General features: G+C 46.6%; 1 protein-coding gene and 1 long non-coding RNA gene across 3 annotated transcripts in view; one reads left to right on the top strand and one right to left on the bottom strand.

Moving 5' to 3' along the window:
• ZBED1 (zinc finger BED-type containing 1) overlaps window positions 1-11,355 on the bottom strand; it is a 58,544-nt gene extending 47,189 nt beyond the window's left edge. The window contains exons 1-4 of one of the 2 annotated variants that reach the window (XR_010370436.1): window positions 10,342-11,355; window positions 7,525-7,652; window positions 7,033-7,106; window positions 3,899-6,931 (exon numbers count right to left, since the gene is read on the bottom strand). The gene's annotated coding sequence lies outside the window, so the exon portion shown is untranslated. Of the gene's footprint in view, window positions 1-3,898; window positions 6,932-7,032; window positions 7,107-7,524; window positions 7,653-10,341 lie in introns of those variants that run through there. The other variant, XM_064437595.1, reaches the window with a different exon arrangement.
• Window positions 11,176-17,796, top strand: LOC135310367 (uncharacterized). The gene is made up of 3 exons (XR_010370445.1): window positions 11,176-12,462; window positions 15,109-15,215; window positions 16,779-17,796. It is a non-coding gene; the product is annotated as an uncharacterized LOC135310367 (long non-coding RNA).
• Window positions 17,797-19,369: the final 1,573 nt, after the last annotated feature.

Raw genomic sequence — 19,369 nt, 5'->3', positions numbered from 1 at the left:
CTTTAAGATCATCAAGTCCACCCTTACCTAGCACTGCCAAGTCCACCACTAAACCATGTCACTAAGCACCTCATCTCCACATCTTTTAAATACCTCCAGGGACGAGACTTGTTGTAGTTTAACCCTAGTCAGCAACTGAGCACCACCCAGCTGCTCGCTCACTCCCACCCCCCCAGTAGGATGGGGGAGAGAAGCAGAAGAGTAGAAGTGAGAAAACTTGTGGGCTGAGATAAGAACAGTTTAATAGCTGAAATAAAGTAAAAAAAATACTACTATAATAATAATAATAATAATAGTAGAATATACAAATAATAGAATATACAAAGCAAGTGATGCACTATGCAACCGCTCATCACCTACTGACTGATGCTTAACCAGCCCCTGAGCAGGGGTCACTGCCCCCCAGCCAGCTCCCCCTAGTTAATATGCTGGGCATGACGCCATACGGTGTGGGATATCCCTTTGGCCAGTTTGGGTCAGCTGTCCTGGCTGTGCCCCCTCCCAGCTTCTTGTGCACCCGGCAGAGCCTGGGGAGCTGAAAAGTCCTTGACTTAGTGTAAGCGCTGCTCAGCAACTACTAAAACCTCAGTGTGTTATCAACATTGTTCTCATCCCAAATCCAAAACACAGCACTATACCAGGTACTAGGAAGAAAACTAACTCTACCCCAGCCAAAACCAGGACATAACTCAACCACTTCCCTGGGCAGCCTCTTCCATTTATTAATACATACAAGTATCCTCAGAACCAAAGCCTTTGCTAACAGAAAATTGGCACGGCTCCACTGAAGTCAGCTGAATGTTTGTAACAAATGAACAGTTCCTCCACAGCAAGCAAGATTTTGCCTTCCTTTATGTATCATCCCACATGCCCATAGGATTTTGCCTACGTGATTAAAAGAGAATGACTCACAATAGCAGCTACAGCATCTTCCAAGCCTGTTCCCACCTCCTCTGTTGTGCTCTACCTTCCAGCTGACCTTATTAGTAAAGCCAGAAGTAAGAGATTAAACCCTTGGCTGATCAAAACAGCAATACTAGTTCATAATACTGTCCCACATTTATCCTTGGAATCCACAGCATCTCCAACACACTGACTCAAGTTAAATGAATTTGGTGTCAACGCCTTGTTCCTGGGACAGAAAGAGTCAAATGTTTAAGTCCTAAATGCAGTAGGTTCATAGAAGATCTGGAATAAATACATTAGATATACTATCTATATCCAGTTAACTCACCTGAGTACTCTGCAGAATTTTAGAAAGAGAATCATCATCTGAATTTAATACACAATACATGATCTTGCTGCTTCATACATAATTTAGTTTTAGAACTAAGAGAGTTTTCATAAACTCACCTAAAAAGCAAGTTTTCTCTTCTCTTCCACCTTTAATTTAAAAATCTCTCCAGGCTTGTAAGCCCATATGAGAGAAAAAATTAAAGTAACTTCAGAAATCTCCAAAATAGCAGTTTATGCATTCAAATATGTAACAGTCTGGGGTTTCTTCTAGGCTCAAAATGTTTTTCATCATGATTTGACACATCTTCAAGTAAAAAAATCAACTGAAGTATACAAATGTGGCTTTCCACAAATTTAATAATGGGGACGGCAGCGAATCTGTGTATTAATGTGAGAGAATCAAAGTTTGAACCCCTGACAACAGATGCATTGCAGCTCTCATTTATTTGGGATTCGGACTGAAAATAATTACTCTTGATAGCTTAGTCTTGTAATTTTGGAATTAACCTGGGTGTACACCAAAATGTCAGAATAAAGTGGGTCCACTATCAGCTATCACCTTGTGAAACTTCCCTGCTCTTACCGACGCCCGCCCATCATCCAGTACGGCAGGCAGGCGTCATGCCACCATTCCGAGCGCCGAGGAGAAGGCTTTTTCTACCTGGGGAAAAAAAAAGTACAATGGCCTTTTGCATTAAGTGCTTTTTTCTCCAGTTGCTATTCCATTCCCCACCTAAATATAAACTGTGAGTAGCCTAGGCATGAGATGGCAGGTTTGATACTGAAGCGTGCAGTTCCCATGGGATTGTTTTTCTCTTCAAAGCAGTTCACATTCAAGCCAGGCGGTACCTGAAAATCCTACTGTACCAACTACCTGTATGAACATTATAGTTAACATAACAGGCTTTGTACAGCAGAAGACAAACACAAAGTAAGTTAAAAATTGGACAAGATTATGGAAAATATTATACTGCACAAGAGTATGCCCAGCATGATTATATTAGAGTCAGAGCCATGTAACTGAATTAATTTCCAGTTCCTAGAAATGTGCTAGAGTCCCCACAGAGGTGCAGGAATTAAATACGCTATAAGTACGTTGCGATTTTTGTCTTCAAACTTCAGGCTACAATTATCTGTGATGGCGTCATTCTCTGGGCACATATCAGCACAGTGGTCATTCTGCTCTAGCGATGCACTGCCATGTACCTCTTCAGCTCCAGACCACACCGTACCCAAAAGTGCCGTGTAGGAGCCGTAGGTGTAAAATGTAAGGATGGCCGGGGCTACTGAGAACAGGTTCCCACTCTGACACAGTCCTAGTTCTGCCCCTCCATCTTTTTGGTTTACCTGGCTAGCACACATTAAAAGTTAAGGGAGAGAGTGCATTACAACAAGCAAGCCAGTGCTCATTCCCGTAGAAGACTCTCAAGAGTACATGGTTCATAAGATCATAGAGTCTTAGGATAATTCAAGTTGGAAGGGACCCCAGGAGGTCTGCGGTCCACTCTACTGCTCAAAGTAGGGCCAGCTTTGAGGTTGGACCACATTGCTCAAGGGGTCTTGAAAACATCCAAGAATGGAGGCTACACAACTCCTCTGGGCAACCTGCCTGACTGTACTCACAGGGAAAAAGGTCTTCCTTGCATTCAGTCCAAACCTCCCTTGCTTCAATTTATGACCATTGTCTGTTATCCTCTCCCGGTGCACCACTGTTAAGAGCCCAGCTTGATCTCTTTGGTGACCTCTTCTAGGCACTGCAGGCAGTGGCACTATCAGGTGCCCCCAAAGCCATCCTTCTCCAAGCTGATCCAGCCCAGCTTCCCCAGACACTCTTCACATGGCAAATGCTCCAGCACCCACTGCCCCCTCTGCTGAGCCCCCTCCAGTTTGTCCATGCCTGTCCTGTGCTGGGAGGACCAAAACCAAACATAGATGTGGTCTAACAAGTGCCATGTAGATAATAGAAGGATAACCCCTTCCCTCATTCTATGACTATGTTTCTGTTCATACAGCCCCGGAGGCTGTTGGTCGCCCTTGCCTCCAGAGCACACAGCTGGCTCACATTCAGCTCACTGCCTACCACCACCCCAGGGTTTCTTCCACAGAGCAGCTCCCCAGCCCATCCATCCCCAGCTGGTGGTGCTGCAAAGGCTCTTCCCACCATGGTGCAGGACCTGACATTTCACTTTACTGGGTTTCATGAGGTTTCTGTTGGTCCATTCTTCCAGCCTGCCTCGGTCTCTCTGAAAGGCAGCTCTGCTCTTGGGTATTGGCTGGTGCCCCTGATTTGGCATCACCCACAAACACGAGAAGAGTGCGCTCTGTCCCCTTCTGCAGGTCAAGAGACAGAGGAAAAGCAAGTGTTGGAGACTATCTTATATGTTGCCATTGAACTGCTAGGTGGCTTTAAAAAGTCACTGGATCCCCTCCTAGCTTTCTCTCTCCATACGTAAAATGTGGATGGCAGATCTAGAACACTCTGGGCAGTACCCTAAGAGCCTTGGAAGAAAATTTCTATTCAGGTCTTGGTATCATTAACCATTACTGCAATTATTGCTACTTGCTTCCTGAGGTCACATGTTTGCTCCCCAGCAGGGGTTAACAGGACTCAGAGGAATTTACAGGGAATACTCTGATATGTCCTTGTAAAGATGCCGTCGGAAGGTTTTACTTTGTCTCACTTCACAGACTGTCAGTGCTCACACTCCTGCAAATCCTATGGCTTTTGTGCCAGAATCCTCTGAGGTGAATACTCGGGCTGCAGTGGCCTGAGGGCAGAGGTTGATAGGTGCAGTAAAGTGCCATCTCTCTGCTTCATTGCATCACTGAATAAATGCATATTCCTTAGCTCTTAACTTACATTACAGTTCAATTATGCTATGTCAGTCACGAGGAACATATACTGATGAGCGTCTTTCTGCGTGCTCACAGTGTCTTCCTTTTATCTTCACCGATACCAAGACTTCATTAAACTCCCACTTAGTTATATAGTCCCTACTAAGCGTGTCAGGATGGTATTACAGCAGAAAATAAAATCAAGTCATTAGAATGAAGGTTTATTGTAAAGTTAGTTTTAAGCCCGCTAAATATACGTATCTCACAAGGGTGGTGATGATAGGATGTTCAGAAGCACATTAATTGAAAGGGCTATATAAGAAACGTCCTGCAAGTTAGCTAACGATTTCATATACATTTTGCATGAAGACCACAACAAAATGAAGACCTTGTTTAATTTTTGTGACATGATCAGTTTGTTGGTTATTCATTTAATAGGGTTCACAGCACATCCAACCCACCACTGAAGTGGATATTGAATAGCAAACAAAATTTTCCTCATGTATTCAGGTTTGCCCCGATATGCAATAAATACGGAAGAGGCTAGTCATACAAAAGGTGCTTTTCTCTCCCTGAGTGCTTGGTACTTACATTCCCCTGTTCCATGCAAACCTAAACATTCTCTCAGGAAGGCTTTATATAAAACACCGTAACACCCCAAATGCATCATAATCACGTAGCAGGTTTCACCGTGTGTAAGTTTACGCACTCATAACTTCAGGTTGGGGTTTCTTTTCTCCTTTGCACTTAAAGACATAAGTACAAAAGATGTATTACATGAAAGATTTGTACTTTTGTAAGAAGGTGTTGGCTATTACTGTTTTTAGCCAGAATATTACAGTTCTGCTATCTTATCTCTGAGATGCTCTTTTCTGCCATATATTTCTTAGTCATAATAGGTTAATTACCTAATAGACTTTTTCCCTAGTACGTGAGGAGTTTGCCTTTTTGAGGTCAGTGGAAAAAACAAGACATAAAATCTATTTGTTATTAATGTATTTCTTCTAGGCCATAAAAATGGAATTAATTTTTTTTTCAAAGTGAATAGAGTGTTAGAATTTTCTTTATGAGAATGATTCATTTATAATTTCAGTGTACAATATCACTCGTGTCTGATCACGAAGTCCTCAAGAAAGCATCTGCAACACTATCTGGTTTTAAAGTAAATGTGCATTGGCAGTACTAGAGCCAGATTCCAAGGATAACAGAATAAAATCATCCATGTAAAGATGCTCAGCTCGTTCTAGAGATGCAGATTTCTAATTCGATCACATAGATTGTACATATGTATGTGCACCTATACGCAAGCATATATGAATATGCGTGGATATATATGTATATACACTTTCTGTAAAGAAAGTGTCAATTTTTATCCTGCAAGCTTAGCGCTTTACTCCACATTAGCTGTGCTTTTTAAAATCTGAATACTGTGGAGTCCCTCTTCTTCCATCTTGATGTAACATTCTTCCTTTCTTTTCCCATTCCTTTCTCTTTCTCATTCAGTCACAGTCTTTTTCCGCACCTTTTTCTCAACCATAATCCACGTTCATAATATGTCCTACAAAGAAACTCCGAATGTCACCTTATTGGTGTCCTTTACATATGATTTAATTTAGTGGTAACTCACGAAAACACCGGCAAGAATTTTTAGTATTCCAAAGTAATATATCAAAACATTTAAAATAAGGATGTAATTCTCAACAGCAGCCAGTGTTATAAGCCCCGCCAAGCTGAAGCTCAAATTTTCCTGTTTGGGTAATATTCTGAAAGCCATCGGAGAGCCTCTAACAAGAGCAGATGCTGCTGTACAACTATATGAACCATATTAGCTATGCATATTAAAAGCAGCACCCTAAAATAAAAAAGGCTATTTTAAAGGATATTTACTTGAAAAACCTAGCTTAATGTAGAACAACAAGTAAGCAAGTGTGTGCTGCTTTCCAATACACTCATCATTTTGTCAGTCCACTTCAGGAAAATCAATTCGTGCAGTTTGTCTACAAACCGCGTTATGCACTAGTCACACATCAGGGGCTTATTGCTTAGGAGGAAAAGGAGAGAACACTCATGCATCAAAGAAAAACCGGGGAAAAAGTCATCTGTTGAGAAACGGCAGTGGAACTTTTCCATACGTTGTAATGTCCAACTCCAGCCCTGAAGCGGTGCCGGGCAGGAGGGAGGGAGCCAGGCCGGCGTCTAATGGTACGTACGCACCCGATGCGTGCGCGGAGCCCGCTCTTGAGGTGAAGGGCAAACACTCCTGTTCTTTGTACTCCATTACAACACCACCAGAGTTTGTATTAACATTACCAATGCAAGATCGTTACTCTAGCAAAGAAAGAAGAAAAATACGGCCCGCTCATGCTGCAGTTTAATACACTTGTGACAGTGACACTGTATTCCCTAACGCTGCCCCAAAATTTGTCATTTAAAGGGCCCCGCCAATTTCGAATGTTATAATCATGGCATAATTAATCCTCCAAGCTGTTCATAAACATACAAATCATACCAAATGCTTGTCATGTTACCAATAACGGAAGGGTCACAGATTTTAAAGCCACAAGGAACCACTGCGAAATCGTGGTATCCGACCTCTTGTGTAAAACAGAGAGCAGAAAATCACTCCTACATTGAGCCCTCCACTAAATGGGGCCGGGGCCGGGTAGGGCAGATCTACATGCCCTGCCTGACAGCAGCCTGAAGGTTACTCTGCTTTACACTCACCTGGAGGGGAAAAAGTAGGGCCAAGCACTCACGTGACACAAGGACATCTTGAGGATGCAGCACCAGCCATTCCTGGACCTCGGCTAACCCTTCATCTCTGCCGAGATGCTCCTACACTCCGATGCTCATTTTAAGCCTGTTTTAGGGAAATGGTATAAGGCACACAGAGGGCTTACCATGAACACGTTGACCCTTATTAATCCATTTTATGAGGAAAGAACTAGAAAATAAGCAAACCTATGATGCTCGTTGTCCAGTTACGGTTATGTGCCACTTGCAGAAGATATTTAATAAACCTTCAGGGAATTTGCCTGAATAGGGATTGAGTAAAGAAATGACTTATCCAGAAACATACTGCATGTTTAAGTCAGATGTGGCAGGGCTCCTGGGACCATGCTGTAGCACGCTGCCTTGCAGTAGGAATTAATCCATAAAATTCATTACAATTCTGCTGATGAAGCAGTGGTAACGTCTCCACAGTCTTTTTCACACAAAAAGGCGAAGCTCTGAAATATCCTTTTACACAATGCTTGAATAGACCTATTAAATTGCTTTTGGACTAATAACACACTTTCAGCCTATGACATTACCAATTTTTGCAATAGGGTAAAGATTTCTCTTGGCTCAAGCAGGAACATGGTAACAAGCTCTCTTTGCCTTGAACAAAGGTATTATTCACGTTACAACCCATCTTATGGCAAAAAATACTTACAGGTGATCTATATCTACCTGATGCTGTTGTACTCTGTATCTCAGTCGCAGATGATATTTCAGATATCACCTTTGAAACACTACCATACATTAAGGGAGCGCAAGCTGGGGAAGATTGTTGAGTTGGGGCAGGAGCACCTAATAACCTAAACAGAAATAAAATCGTCACCAAACTTCTGAGCAAGCATGTCAATAAATATGAAAATAAGGTTTGTAGGCACTCCACCGTAACCGATTTGCCCTTGTTTACTGTTTCAATAGTTCTCTCAACTTCAGTAACATCCTGCTGTTTCAAATTCACACGCAAATCTGTCGATATTTTTCTGACTCCATCTGACCAAGTGCAAAATTCCACACTGACCTCAGCAAGGCCAGGATTTCATCGTCTCACATCAGGCGTCACGGCAATAGGAAAGCTAGTTTTCATACTTTTAGGGTTTTGCGTTTGTTGCTACACAATAATGACAGTACATAGTATCGATCCAAAGCCAACAAATCTGTGACTTCAACTATAAATCAAATACAATACTGTTCATCATTGCTTCACTTATTTTCAGTTGTGCTAGGCTGGAAAATACCCATTAGTGTTTATACGAATGCATATATACGTATTTATATATAAACACAGATATATATTTACCTTATTTAGAATAAAAGCTGTTAGACAAAAAATATTTTCTGTACCTTGTCTCCTAGAAACGATATGCTTAAAATAATAATAATGAGCCAGCTGGAAACAGTAATGGTCAGACAATAACCGAATGGATTATTTCCACAGCTTCTGCAAATATTAAGCTGACTAACGTTAGTTATGATGGGTACTATAAAATATGTTTGGTCATACCAACACTTCAGGAATTTAATCACATGCACACGTATGTGTCAGCATTTAGAGTTTTGTAAAAAGCGTTTTAGTTTGCCACGTTCCATCCAGTTCTATAACTAACAGTTTGAAGTACTGGTTTGCTGTGCAATAACTCTAAATGGCAAAGCCTCTATAACCGTATCGCCCGCTAGCTCCTGCCAGCTGGGAGAGGGGCAGAAGGTGCGCACCGCTGTTAATTCAGAAGGGAACATGTGACACAACCTGACATGTGAAGAGGTTTTTGCCACTTAGGTAAAAACAAGCGCACTGGCTGGTGAAACTGCAAACAAACAAACAAACAAAAATTTAAAGAGGAGGACCTGGAGGTTATTTTAGTTCTACATAATTAAATGCATAAGGAAAACAGAGCTATGGCCATTTTTAAATGCCTTTGAGAGCTTCCCCCTCCTCCTCCCTTCTTCCCTTGCTGTTCAGAGCTGTTGAGTAACAGACATTTCAGAGTGTGCACGGGGGAAGTAAACAAATGCATTGCTACTGTAGTTGCAGGGCAAGGAAACATTGATGTCACTGCTGCTATAATCACATTAGTAGGGTGCGTTAACGGTAATGTCATGTTTGATCAACTAGTCAGGTCGAAAGCCCTTCGAAATGCGATCTGAACAGAAGGACAAACCAAAATGGCAAGAGAATCGACTTCCAAACAGTTTCCTTCCAAATACAGCCCCCTGTTGCAAGGGTGAGCTTTCGGTCACCAACACTCAATGTCAAATCATTCTGAACCACACAATCGCACTTGACCCTTGGCTAGGTCCCCGTTCCCCCACTTCAAACCCGAATTTGATTTTTCCTCTCACTCCCCTCTGCGTACGCACACCCGCACCCTGCGGCGCCCGAACACATCCCCACCAGGGGTAACGCACGCAGCTGGAGTTTGCCCCAATTCCCGGCAGCTTGTCTGTCAAGGACAGAAACATCTACAGCCCAAGCGTTTAGGACCGTTTTTCTTTTAGTAGGTCTTTTTCAACTTAAACACAATGTGTTGCTGCCTCTCTCCGCTTTAGCACACGCTATTCAGCAGAACCAAACGGTAAGAGCAGAAATAGCCAACGACAAATTCTTTCAGGTGGGGAAACGGCTGGGCAGGACACGTCCCCGGTAGTGTCCCAGTGTGGTCGGCACGTACATGTTCATCAGTTACGTACTTTTTTATCACTGTTTTCTGCCATCGCCAGGCTCGGGCATGGGTTCAGCCCTAGAGCGTTAACCCTTCTGCGGAGAGTAGCATGTAGGAAACGCAGCGCCGGTAACACCAGACAAGGACCGCTGCCATCCCGAACTTCCCATGCACGTTTTTCTGTCATGTCCCCCACCTCCTTCCACCAACCTCCTCCTGGGAAGGAGAAACTCATCCCGCTTCGCACCCCCTCCCCGAAGTCCGCCCGCTGGTGCCCGCCGGGATCCCAGACATCTTCCCCTTCCATTTTCCGTTACCTCCCCGCCACGATTTACCCCGGGACTGAACAAGCGTTGGCTTCCCCATCCCCTGGGCTCACCTTTTCGGTGTGCCTGCCGGCGCAGCCGCCGCCTGCATACCAATGTGGGGCCGCAAAGGCAGCCAGCGCGGCGGCCGCCCCTCCCGCACCCGGCCCCGCACCCGGCCCCGCACCCGGCCCCGGCGGCTCCCGCGGGCGCGCTGCCTTCGGCGCCTTGTCACCTCCACACGTTTAGAGCGGGGGACACGGGGCCAGGTCCTGCTTGTCCCCTGGGGACAGGCATGCTTGCGCGCAGCCGGCACCCAGCCACGCACATCCACCGCGCTGTGGGTGCGTGTGCGTGTCTGTGCGCGGCTTGGGGCGCCTCTGCCACGTCCGTGTGAGTGTTTCTGCGTGTGCCGGTGCCGGTGCGTGTGCGTGTGCGTGCGAGGGGAGCGGAGCGGAGCCGGGCGGGCGGGCGGGAGGCAGCCCCGCCGCACCCGCGCATCCCCCGCGCCGCCGAGAGCGGAGACTCACCGGGTCACCCTGGTCTCTGAAGGTCAAGCTCAGGTCGGTTTCTTGATTGCAGCTGTCCTCCGTCCGGGCTCTTTCGGCTCGGCTCTTCCCTCTTTTTTTTTTTTTTTTTTTTTCTTTTTTTCCTCTTTTTTCTCCTTCCCCTTCCCCTGCTCCGGCCGCGGTGGCGGCGGCTGCCGCCCGGCGGGGCTCCCGCTGCCGCTGCCGCTCCCGGCCCCGGCCCCGGCCCCGCGGGGTGAATCCCGGCTCCTAAGCCCTGGCCCCGCGGCGCCGCTCAGATCCCATGGTCGCAATCCACATCGCGGCAGATGTACCACAGAATCACGTAGAGGATCAGCAGGATGGCGAAGATGAACAAAGCCACCAGGATAGCCTTGGTCACCGGAGAGATGAGGGACTGCATGTCACCCGCGGGCCGCCGCCGAGGACAGACGACTCTCGGGAACTACACGGGGGCAGCGAGCGCGGACGGATCCCGCGGCCCCGCCGCCGCCCCCGCCGCCGCCCCCGCCGCCGCCGCCGCCAGCGACCCGGCGGGGACGGGCGGCTGGCGCGGAGCCCGCGGGGCTGTGCCGGGGGCTGCCTCCCTCAGCGCCCCCGCTGCGGCGCTCCGGGCGCGGCGGATCCCCGGCGGGCGGGACGGGGCGGCGCGCAGGGACACCTCGGCGCGGCGGGGCCACCGGCCATGGGCAGCGCGGCCCCCGCCGCGGCTTCAAGCCCGCCCTGCGGCGGCGGCGGCGGCGGCGGCGGGGGAGGGCGGGGGGCGCCGGGCGCCGGCGAACTTAGGCGCGGCGGCGGCCCATGGGGGACAGGTGTCAAGCGCCCGGCTGCCCTGCAGGTCTCCGACGAAAGCCATCCACGGGGGAGGGAAAGTTGCGGGTGGGACGCGGCGGGCGCCGCCGCCCCCGGCCCCGGGGGGCACCGTGCCGGGGCAGGAGGGGCCGCCGGCAGCGCGGCCGCGGCAGACTGGGACCGCGCCGGCCGGCGCCTTCCGCCCAGCCCAGGCTTTCCCTCTCCTCCCCGCCGCTCGCCCCCACCTCCCTCCTCCTCCTCCTCCTCCTCCTCCTCCTTCTCCTCCTCCGCCGCCGCCGCCTCCCGCGCTCCCGCGCTCCCGCCCGCCCCCCGCCGCCGCCGCGGGGGAGCTCCCGCCCGCCCGGGTGCGCGCTGGGGTTGTAACTGCAGGGTGGCGCGAAGGACCGGGGTTTCCTCCCCCCCCCGTGTCCGCCCTCTGCCGCCGCGCTCGGCATCTCCGCCATCCTCACTGCCCGCTGGAGACCGGGTGCTGGGGAGGGCGGCCGAGGCTTGTCCCTGTTTCCTAAGCAGAAAGGTCACCCCTCGCCACCCCCGGTAACATTAAAAGGCTTTTTTTTTTTCATTCTGGCAGGTCGGCACGGGTCACAACCCGCCAAGAACCTCCCGGTAGCGCTCTGGCCTTTAGTGTATGCACCAAAGGCGCCACGGGACAGATAGCACAAAAATAGGATGGGAAGATGGAAATGGCATGACAGACCGTCGCTGCATACTCACCCCCTAACAGCAGCTCCGGGGCAGCTTTCAGCTCACCCCAGATTTCTGCAGGCGTCCATGCAGCGTGTGTCACGTCACGTGCGCACCAGCCTTGGCACTCACCACCTGAAGTGTGCCCAGACATCTGCCTGCCGGCCCAGCACAGTGGGCCAGGGCCAGGCTCCCTGGCAAGGAACGAGGTGCCCCGAGACCAGCCCTGTGCTGGGAGGCAGCCAGAGGCGCGGGCGCTCTTGCCTCAGGTCGCCCATGCAGACGGCCGGCCAGAGCAGACTCGGTGGGACACGGGCTTCTTGTGCCACGTGAGCCGCTTCTCGTGCAATGCGAGGACTTGTCACCTTGGATCTCCAGTGGGGACAGAGCCAGGTGCGTCTTCACAGAAGGGGCTCGCTGGATTGCAGTTCTGGGTGCAACCGTATCAAAAACACAGAAACACTGAAGAAAGTCATGGAACTATGTAAGGTAGGGCTGAAAGAAACCTTGAGACATTACCCCCCAAGATGGACAAGTGCAACTTTATCAAGAGGGAGAAGGAAAGATTAAAGCTTCAATACATATAAACTGGATAAAGGAAGGATAATCACGTTTGGGAGGCAGAAGGTAAGATAATGCTATATAGGTACGCCAGGCATAAACACCCTAGAGGAAAAAATCTTACTGATGCTGTGTGTGGGTTCTTAAGAAAAGGCAATGGAAAGAAAATACAAAAGAGAGACACTAGGCTGTTAAATAAGGAGACTTCTGACAGAGTGAAATGTCTGAAGGGTATGAGATAATATCCCAGGAGAATGTGTTGCAGGACACATTACTTGACGTTTTGAAAGAGCTCAGCTTTTTCGTACAGGGGGAATGGTCAGCTCTTCGGGGATACCCACCGTGTCGCCTCTGTCTCTAGTGTTTTAGTTCCTCATCTGCAATATGCAGATGACCGTATTTCCTTTCTTTTCCTCTTCGTATGACCGCCTTACACTGCAAGATTTTCACTGAATGTTTTTTGTCTTTTGAAAGAATTGCACCTTGGCCGGAGCTGTAGTGCTACCGGCGGACAAGTACCCAGTTCATAAAATGCAGCTTGGACTCCAAACAGCAACTTTGCTCATTAGTTTACCCTCCCCATTTCAAAGGAGTGCTAGGTTCTGGAGGCAAGCAGTTAGGCGCTTCTGTCAGCTTCTTTGAGATGTCAAAACCACCATATTTTTTCTAATCCTTTTGCTGGACATTAGTATTTCCTTTGTAGGAAGGTGTAATTCCACATAGGCTCGCTCTTGAGCTGATTCTCACGCTCGAGCATTCGTGCATTGCCATCCATGTTCCTTGGCTTGTCAGCTCTCGAGAAAGCGGTACCAAACCTAGCGCTGTCTGACACAGCAGTAGCAATGGCATGACGCTGTGCCCAGTGATGTCTGATACCGCCGTACTTGTCAGCATGGGAAGCAAAATAGTGCACCATCATTTCTGAGCCCAAAACATGACCGATTGTGTAACGTGTGCAATCTGTTCTGAACAGGTTTTGAATTCTGCTTCTTTAATTTGCATGTACTTATGCACAAGGGCATCCCTGAGTAATTAAAAATATATAGCCTTTCTGTGTTTGATGTTCTGTCACTGGCGGAGTCTGAGCCAACGCAGAAATCACAAGTTAAAAAGCAAATATATTGCCAAAGCTGTCCTTAGTTGAGAAAGCTGATTTAAACAAGGAAGTAAACATAAAAACCATCTTAGTTTTCAGTTGTCTTATTAGTAAGCAGTGGGGAAGAAGGAAATCGATCTTTGCCAAGTGAAGAGAGATAACAGTGACAGAAAAATCATTTTAATTTCCACCTTGTAAGCTGATATTAAATTAAACAGGGATACTAATACATGTAGCTTTTAGTTTTCTCCTTCTCAGTTCCCTTTGAAAATGTACTGCAGCAAACACACATTTTCAAGGAGGAACAAGCACAAAAGGTGGGTGAAAGACCCACAATCGCACGCTGATGCAGGCAGCTTTAAATGACCAAATTAAATCCCGTGCTAATGTACCGAATGCTTGTGCGACATAGATGGCACAAGGAGAATGGGGCTGTTTCTCGTTAAGTCACAGGCAAGGCAACCTTAGCCAGTACGGAATTATCACTGCTCCCTCTGGGCTGTCCAGTCCTCCTGGCAGGGTGGTTATTCGGACCAGCTAGAACCCACTGGAAAGGCAGGGTCAGTTTTATATTCCCAGGCTTGGCCAGTTTATGTCACCACAGATTCCGCTGACGGGGACACGTCCTGCCAACACACAGCAGCACGTCCCTGCTCTGGGCGGGGATCCGAAGCCATCGAATCCCCGGGATTGGGCTGTGGTGTTTGAGAAGGGAACGACCAGTGGTCTGTGGTGGTGGGTGAGGCTTGTGCCAACAGAGCTGGCTGCTTGGAGGAGCCGTAACTATTAATCCTCTCTCACCGTAAACCTGAGAGCAGCAGCAATGCAAACCCAACCTATTTCCCTCTTGCAGTGAAGACAGAGGCAAATCACACAGAAGTCTGATGAGTTCAGGTTGAAATAAATAACATCTTTTAGTTCCCTTACCGATGAAAATATCCAGGCAGCCTAATCCCTTTCTTTTTTAGGGCAGTTGCTTTTGCATATAACTTCAGGGGTGTCAGTGAGAGGCTTGTGATTCACACTGGTGTTAGCTGGAGGCGATTCCGGTCCAGAGAATCAAACACAGACTGATCATTTCTAAACATGATCATTCATTTCATGGCATGTCCAGATTTCAATGGTTTCATGGGAATTTTAGGTGCAAAAAAAAATGTAAGGAGATATAGTCTGTTTTGTTAGAATCATTTTGAGACTCACAGGACAATTCCTTGGAGAACGAATGTCAGAACCGTGTCTAAGATGCCCAATGAGTGCACAAGGCCAACTGTTCCTGGAATGTGCCTGCACTAAAGAGGGCCACACATGTTGGAAATACTCAAGGCAACTGTCAACGAGCTAGCTTGGGTATGGCAATTTGTCTGGCATTGCTGCAAGGTGCTCAGTACGTATTAATTTAACCGAGCTCTCAGTCTATTGTCTTAAAAATAGATATATTCAGTACTTCTTGCTGTAGGAGTTTTATCACCGACTTCAACAAAACCAGAATTTTACGTAATTACAAGAAAGTACAATGAAATTAGTGAAAATTGGAGTCTAATCTGATAAAAGAGTACTTGACTATTAGACAGAGTCATAGAAAATACATTGTTTAAGGGACTGATGATGTGTTTCAGAGCCTTCCACCTCTATAACATCTCATTTCCAAGCCAGAAGTGACCACGAGTTGATGGAACGACTGCCTGGCAGCTGAGTCTGTAGCTTAGTGATTTTCTGAGTGGAGGTATGTCTATATCATAAAAACACTGATTCGAGTGGCACTAATTAGATTGGACAAATCCATAGATTACATGTCAGGCCTCAAAGACTAGGATTTTTGGCCAAAATGTGCTGCTGCTGAGACAGTATCTGTTCTGTGAATTAGAAGAGAGTTATCAGTCATCTCACATTTTCACGATGATGGGCACAGCATAAAAGCCTGGGCAGACATGAAAATGTGGCATGAAGAGCAATCACACACACAAAACCAAATCTCCCTCTCAAAAGAGGGAGCCAGAAAACAAACTCCGAGTTATCAGTGATGTTAATTAACGGACCTCCCTCTGGCCAGCTATTTAGATGACCCGAAGTCATGAGAAAATTCAAAATATGAGAGTTCATAATCCACCTGTATTATTCAGAAGACGCAGCTTAATGTAAGGCGGTGTAAAACTTCACAGTTTGGAAAAATTCCCAGCAAGGAGAGGTATCGAGTAATGGTCATTTATGGGGAAAAAAAAAGCTTATTGGCCACAGTAAAGAAAGGATTAAATGGATTCTCGGCACAGCACAGCCTTGGAAAAAAGGTGCTCTTTATAAAATACTCGAGAGTAGAAATGCAGGAAGGAGACAGGAGTTACATGTTGTCATGCTGCATCACATCAGTAATACCCTCCTGGGGTACTGGAGTTCCACTTTCCAGGTTAGTGTTTGGGAAAAAAAAGGCAAGAAAAAACAACTAAAATAGCTGTAAGAACAGACCTTATCAAATCAAAGCCTCAAATCGGGACAGAAAATCAGGTAGCTCTACTTTCCCAGACTCTCTTGAAGCTGTGGACACAAGCCCTTCTGCCTCACTGTGGGAGATGGCAAAAGAGGATGGCCAATCCTGGTTGCCTTTTGGTTTATTCAGAGGCCCCCCGGCCATCTTGCAGGGCACCTGGCTTATGGCACAAGCAATTACATTTGGGGGGGTGGTGTTTGTGCTATTCCCTCACACATTTGCTGCCAGGGCTGCCCTTGTGCTGATGCCCCGCCCCAGGAAAAGAGGGAAGATGGTACGTGTGGCGGTGCAGGAGCTAGCGTGGTCTGGCCATAGGGATCGTGTCTGCTCTTTTTTCCCTGTACCTAGCCAAGGCTGTGGTTGATGCCAGATGAATTTATTCTTTATGTCATTGTCTGCCAGAGCGGCTTATGGCATTAATAACAGACCACAAGAGCAAGTCACATGGCCCTGTGGTTATGCAGTGGGGTTGAGCCTCAGGAAAATTCATTCCCACTCCTGCCTGTAGCACTCATTTGCTATCCAAACTTGGGTGATTACTTAATTCTGCTGTCCAGGAGGAGCAGAAAGCGGATACAATTGCATTGCTGCATTGTTGTGAATGTAACTTTGCTAAATACTACACATTCCTGAATATCAGCCCTTTTCAGATTTTAGCCACCTGTTACTGGAGCTCAGGAAGAAGGTTTGACAGATATGCTTCCCTCACAAAAAAAATCAAGCTGTTTAGAGAATGAAGGTAGTCTTCAAATTGCCACTTGCGCAAACCCCAGCCGCACTTTTGTTCTTCAATTTTATCTATAGGAATTTGAAAACATGGAATAAACTCAGCAAGCGAGATAACGAAAAGGATGGGCAAAGGAGGTATCTCTGACTGAATCGTCCGTCAGCGCTTTTTCAGATCAGAGGACAGAGGAGAGCTTATGTTAGGCACATGGCCATCTGAAGAGGTAGTTAATATGGCTCAGCTGTGTTTCCATCAGATTTCAGAAGAGAATTATTTTCATGCCTTCTCCTTCCTACTTGGTACAGTGGTGGAGAAATCGACAAATAAAGATTTTTCTGTTTGACTCTTTTCAGATATACTAACCAGTCTTTCATCCTTTGTGCAGCAAGAGACAACAAAGTCAATTAGACCTCTTCCCTTCCCAGCTTAACTCATCCTACACGCTCCTACACGAATATTCTGCCAGTACCTTGGGGTATGGATTTTTACTTGAACTGAAGTATAAACTGCTCTTTTATACCACGTTTTGAATGAAAAATCTCTACCAGGAACCAAAACCAGAGGCAAAACATCTAGGAATTGCCTGATACCGTACCGAGTAGTTCAGTGGAAGATCTGGGCAGGGGGAAGATTTCTGTTCTTGCATGTGCTTTTAGAGAAGCACTTCTGAGGTAAAGATTTGGATATGGGACATCAAAGCAGAATCCATTCAACTTAAAATTGTTTTCTGCAGCCAGCGGCCACACAACAGGACTTCAGGACTAATAGCACCACTGACCCATACCACTAGATAAACAGTTTTGCTGTGATGGAGATTGGCTCCAACAACCAAGCTGTCATTTAAAGCGCAAAAAGATGTCCTGAACAATAGTGATAGCTCATGTGCAGTATGAAGGAGATTGGTATGACCAACAGAAGGCTCTGTTGTGGGTCTATTTAAAAGATGGAGAGAGATGTATTCTGCAGGGAGTGAACTAGTTTTGTCACCTATCTATCTCTTGCTAATAGTAAAGAGAAATTAGACATGGTCACTGTTAAACGCTGTTACACTTTAATTGCACTCGTATTTCCTTCTACAGAATTTGTAATTTTGCAAGAGTCACATGTTTATGTTTGACTTGTTCCTCTGTTTCTGTGCAGTAAAAAGTCAAACTGGCCAGCTAAGGGAGATGAATCCCAAGCTCGCTCAAGGAGCAGATAAGTACCTCTGATTTTGCTGGTTGCTGACGACACATCGTACTTTCTGCTCTGTGCAGAAGAGTGCTGTTGGTGTTCCCTCATCAGGGCCCCGGCTGTTTTGAGCATTTTGCTAACAGATACCAACAGGCAGCCTGTGTTTGAAGTACAGTCGGAGGAAAGCTGAAACACATGTGTAACAAATAAGGCATTGGGGAAAGTAGGTCAGGGCTGGTCATGACAGAACCGCTTGTTTAAACAAATGTGCAGGACTACCAGGTTCTGAACAGATCAGTCCTGAGTGAAGCATGTAACTCAGCTGAGAAGCTTTGTTCATCGCAGCATCTCACGGTCCTTGCAGAGCACCTATGTTTAATAGCAGATGCGCAGCCATTGTCAGGATGAGGTCTTAATGAAGCTTAATAGGAGGAGGCTATCACTAAACAGGAGACTGAATTTATTCAAAGCAAACAAAAGTTTGGTTTTAAGAAGTATAATGAATTCAGCTAATTGAATTTATTCCCATATAATTACTATTAGTGGGATAATTAGGAGATTACTAGTAGAAATTTCTCACATTCTATAACTCTTGTGAGACTGGGAGAAAATATATTTTTGATGATGTATAGAAGCCCTTCAGATTCAAGTTTGAACCAAGTATAGCACTTAGAATGCCTGATCTGTCTTTAAGGATTGTGTTATTATTCCTCTTCATTGCTATAGGCTGCACTGTGCTGCAGTAGGGGTGTGTTTTCTGAAATAGATATTCAAAAAGAAACCATATTGGGATACACTGTACAAGCACTGAGCACTTTTCCGAAAGGATAGACAAAGAAGTGAAGTGTATTTATGTTCTCTTCAAAGCACCAGGTCCGAATCAGGTGAATGAAGGAAAGAGAGTGGTGCAGCAGGATCAGTAACAGATCTGGATTTTGGCTGTGTGAATGCTATTATTTTTCTTATCAAGATCACGCTGATTTCCTTCTGAGCCCTGAGCACCTGCACTGGCTGTCGTCTCAGTCTCTCCCTTTCCAAGAGGCAGCTCAGCTCTGGGCACGTGTGTCAGATGCAAGCTGAGGAGCTACAGCCAGAAGGTTTGTGTGCCTGCAGCTGGCTGAGAAGTAGCATCCTGCCGTTCCTCGCCAGCGTTTTGTGAAACAAGCATGTTTTGCTGCACAACAGAGCTTGTCACCCACATTTCGACAAAGCTAGTCACAATAGCTTGACACTTTTAATTGAGCTTTATGGAAATCTCAGTAGTTAAGATTGATTTTCTGTCTTTTAACTACACCATACTTTAGCAAAATACTGAATCATGGATAAGAGAACATTCTCGCCTGCTCACAGGCATGGACACTGGGAAGCTGGAGGGGAATTAGGGGTGCATATAGTGAATAGCTGAGAATTTTCTGCTGGAAAAATTTCCAATGAAGAACACTCACCTCCTAAAAACAAGTTCTCAGTGGAGAAACTTCAGATTTGGAGAGAGCTT

This window comes from Phalacrocorax carbo, chromosome 1, assembly GCF_963921805.1.
Source record: "Phalacrocorax carbo chromosome 1, bPhaCar2.1, whole genome shotgun sequence".
In the NCBI taxonomy this organism is placed as follows: domain Eukaryota; kingdom Metazoa; phylum Chordata; class Aves; order Suliformes; family Phalacrocoracidae; genus Phalacrocorax; species Phalacrocorax carbo.
The sequence above is the reverse complement of the archived record's forward strand: the minus strand, read 5'-3'. Positions and strand labels throughout refer to the sequence as shown.